This window comes from Lipotes vexillifer, unplaced genomic scaffold (assembly GCF_000442215.2).
Source record: "Lipotes vexillifer unplaced genomic scaffold, Lipotes_vexillifer_v1.1 scaffold443, whole genome shotgun sequence".
NCBI lineage: Eukaryota > Metazoa > Chordata > Mammalia > Artiodactyla > Lipotidae > Lipotes > Lipotes vexillifer.
Window position 1 is genome coordinate 3,015,063 of NW_006779163.1, and position 4,662 is coordinate 3,019,724.

The following is a 4,662-nucleotide window of genomic DNA, read 5'->3' on the forward strand; positions in this document are numbered from 1 at the left end:
GGACTTGTTGCCAGGAGGAGCTGTCTCCTGGCCTGTCCTCCGGCCTCTGATAAACACCATTCACTGGATGCTTGACACATGCCAAGTAGCATGCTAAGTGTCTTAGTAGCTGCCTTTTAGTTCATCTCTGTGAGGGAGTCATTAGCAATCTTATTTTTACAGCCTCAGAGACGTGGGGGAATTTGATCAAAGTCAACAACTAGTCAGCGTATGTTCTCCCCCACTAGCCAGTAATGCTGCCCACATTTTGAAGCTGATAGTTGAGAACAGAGGAGATATGGGAGCAAAAGTAGGTGTACCACAATTTCTAAAATGCATGTGCTGCCTTAAAATGGGACGAAAACTGGCCAGTGCATAAGAAAACAGGGCAATGGTAATGTGAAGGGAAGTAGGTCTTCATACACAAGAGTTTTGGTCATTTTTTTGCTGTGTAAACACACCACTCTAAGACTTAGTGTCTTCAACACACAGATAGCCAAAAAGCACATGAAAAGATGCTCAACATCACTAATCATTAGAGAAATGCAAATCAGAACTACAATGAGGTACCACCTCACACCAGTCAGAATGGCCATCATCGAAAAGTCTACAAACAATAAATGCTGGAGGGGGTGTGGAGAAAAGGGAACCCTCCTACACTGCTGGTGGGAATGTAATTTGGTGCAGCCACTATGGAGAACAGTATGGAGGTTCCTTAAAAAACTAAAAATAGAGCTACCATATGATCTAGCAATCCCACTCCTGGGCATATATCTGGAGAAAACCATAATTCAAAAAGATGCATGCGCCCCAATGTTCATTGCAGCACTATTCACAATAGCCAGGACATGGAAGCAACCTAAATATCCATCAACAGACGAGTGGATAAAGAAGACGTGATACATATATACAATGGAATATTACTCAGCCATAAAAAAGAATGAAATAATGCCATTTGCAGCAACATGGATGGACCCAGAAATTATCACACTAAGTGAAGTCAGACAAGACAAATATCATACAATATCACTTATATGTGGAATCTAAAAAAATGATACAAATGAACTTATTTACAAAACAGAAATAGACTCACAGACTTAGAAAACAAAGTTATGGTTACCAAAGGGGAAAGATGGGAGGGAGGGATAAATTAGGGGTTTGGGATTAACATATATATGCTACTATATATAAAATAGATAATCAACAAGGACCTACTGTATAGCACAGGAAACTCTATTCAATATTCTGTAACAACCTATATGGGAAAAGAATCTGAAAAAGAATGGATATATGTATATGTGTAATTGAACCAGTTTGCTGTATGTCTGTAGCTAGCACAACATTGTGAAACAACTATACCCCAATATAAAATGAAATTTAAATTAAAAAAACACTATTAAACAACAACAACAAAAAGACTTAGTGGCTTCAAACAACAAGCATTTGACCACGTCTGTGGGTTCTGTGGGCTCAGCTCTGTGGGCTGACAGTGCTCTGTGGGCCAGTTCTTCTGCTTTCACAGTGTGGGTTCCTGGTGTGGCTGTGAGTCAGCTGGCAGTTGACTGGGACACTAGGAGGGCTGGGCTTGGGCCTCTCTCCTTCCCCATGTGGTTTCAGGGCCTTCCTTGATCCTCTCCCTGAGATCTCTCTAACAGGATAGCCAGACTTCTTCCATGGCAGCTAAAGCCCCCCAAAGTAAGTATTTCAAGAGAGAGGAAGCAGAAGCTGCCAGTCTCCTTTAAGGCTGAACCTAGGACTGGCATAGTTTCATTTCCCCTGACTGGTTAGCATGAATCACAGGGCTAGGAGGGGCCACACCAGGGTGTGAATATGGGCCTGGGCTGTGTGGTCTCTTGGGGCCATCTTTGGAGACTCGCAACCTCAACAGACCCATTTCCATTAGAGCCTCAGCTCTTCCACCTGCTAAGCTGAGTGCTGAGCTATTGGCTTAAATCTCAGAACCTCAGTCTCCTGATCTCTAAAATAGGAATTATAATATCTGCCTCACAGGTGGCTGCAAAGTTTAAATTAAACATTGTAAGCTCTAATCGTGTATGTCATGGTGCTTAGAATATAGTAGGAGCTCATAGCGTGTTCCTTTCCTATCGTTTCTTGGAAAAGAGAGAAAACTTGGAAAGGTCAGCCAGTATGATAAGCAGAAACATTAATTTTTTGGAGCAGCTACAATGTATACAACTCTGGTCTGTCCCTGGAAGGAAAGTAGACCCTCATGACCCAGTACAGGATTTTAAGTTTCTTCTAGTTTGGCTGTGAAGACACGTACACAGTAAGTAATAGCTAGTTCCCTATTATACCTGCTCTAGAAGAGGCACAGATAAGTATCATGGGAGTTCTGAGGAGGGAAATCTTGCTCAGGCTGGGGAGGGTTAAGAAAGAAGGCTTCCTGGAGAACGAGGTGCACAGCTGAGCCCTTGAGGGTGGGAAGCAGTTAGATGGGCAAAGAGGAGGCAGGTGGGAGGGCCACAGTGGACAATGGCGTGGAGCTGGACAATTCTAGCAGGCGGACAGGGAGGAAGCAGAGCCGGCGCTACTAGGGACTTAGTGAGAGATAATGACAATTATAGGTGCCATTTATTGAGAGCTTCCTAGGTACTGGGCTTTCCTTCTAAGCCTTTTGTACACATGATCATGTACTCCTCACAATCACCTGAAGTACAGGTGTTTAGCCCCATTTTACAGACAAGGAGAGTGAGGCACAGAGAAGCTAAGTAACTTGCCCAACACCACAGAGCTAGGCTTTGAACCCAGGCAGCTTAGCTCCAGAGCTGTACTCGCAACCACTGCTCATTTCCACTACCTCTGGGATGGAGGTAGTGGAACTGAACAGTGCACGGTCCGATCCCTGTTTAGGGATTGGTTTGTGCCAGATTGTAAGAATTTGGGCTTTACGCTGTAGGCAATGGTGTCCTAAGTCAAGAGGCCAGGTCCAGGAAGGCATTTCTGCGGGAATTTTGCTGTGCTGTCCAACACAGTAGCTGCTAGTAACATGTGGCTATTTAAACTTAAATATAAATTAATTGCAATGAAATTAAACTCCTTATCCACACTAGCCACATTTCAAGGGCTCTGTAGATACATGTGGCTGGTGGCTGCCATCTTAGCCAGTGCAAATCATCATGGAAAGTTCTATTGACAGTGCTGAGTTAGCAGGAGAGCTGCCACGATGGCATTTGTATGTGACTCAGGTGGACAGAAGCAGTTATGACTGCACAACAAGCCAGTTTAGAGAGTACAATTGTCAGAGAAGCCCATGGTTGTCAATGGTAAAAATGTGAATAGCCCACACATTCATTCATTCATTCATTCAGCTGTTCCACAAATACGGAGGGCCACCCGTCCGGGGTGGGGTTGCAGTGGCACAGAAGAGGTGACAAAGAGGCATGAGTGAGAAATCCTCCAGGGCAGGGAGAGGGTTTTTCCAGAAGGTTTCCTGAAAGGGGCAATGCCGAGCCAAGATCTGAAGGATGGCTGGGAGTTAGCCACGTGGAGAAGCTGGGAAGACCACAGCGTGGCCACACCACCTCATTCCAGATTTTTGAAGGGGTGGGTGTGCAGCAGAGGGGAGCAGGGACCAGGGGAAATGGCAGGCAGGAGAGAGAGGGGTGGGGGAAGAGGAAAATCGTTCAGACTTGAGGCACTGGAGGCTGGGTTGCTGAGAGGGAAGCAGGAAGAAGGCTGGGGTTCGAGGAGGCGTTAACTGGCAGGGCCCTTCTCTGAGTTGGGTTGAGTAACCCCTGGGCTTCCTCCCAAGTCACACACGTTTGCACAAGTTGGCTATGTTGCTTCCAGCAGTGATCCAGAGACTGCAGAAGAGGACTCCCTTCCAGAGGGTGGAAGGCATGGTACAGAGCCACACACAGTCTGCCCTCTGGAGGATCTGAGAGGCTCTCAGGGTGAGCAGGAAGGCTTGGCCTCCTCCCTTGGGGAGGCAGAAGGAATGGGGTTCCCAGATGTGTGCCCCTGCTCTGTAGTTTGTGTATCTTCTTATCGTGACACAGACCCAGCAGGCACTATTACTATCCCCTCTTTATGGAGGAAGCAACTGAAGCTTTGGAGGTGTTACCCCGGACCAGAAATCACACAACACGTGGCAGGGGTGGGAGATTGAACGTGGAATCCTCTTACCTTGTAATCTGGGGAAGGATGCAGGAAGAGGAGGCTACCTTCCCCAAGGCCACTTTTTCCATGGAATGTGCTGCGTCCATAAAGCAGTCTCGAGATGAAGATGTAAAGCTGAATTCAAAAGGAAAAGTTTTTTGTGCTATAAAAACAACAGCCTTATCTTGCAATTCTGTATCTTCTACTAACAAAGTTGTAGCCTAAAGTGAGTTAATATTTCCCTTTTGGAGATAACGTTATCATATCTAAATTACTTTGCGGTTTTCCCATTGTTAGCTTTTAAATGGTGCCTCTAATTAGCCAGTGTGATAAGCTGAGCAGGATAATGTGGAAATCGCGGATAGCAGGGTTCAAGGTAACAGGAAAAGTGCCAGCAAAGGTGGCAGATGCCTCCCCGAGGGACAAGCATTGGTGGTGAGCTCCAGAACACAGGATGTAGGGAGTGGAGGGAGAGCCTCCCCAAGACTCCCAGAGTGAACACTTCACCACTAAACAAAGTCCATAAATTATGCCATTAACATTTAAGAGGATTTGTAATTTCCT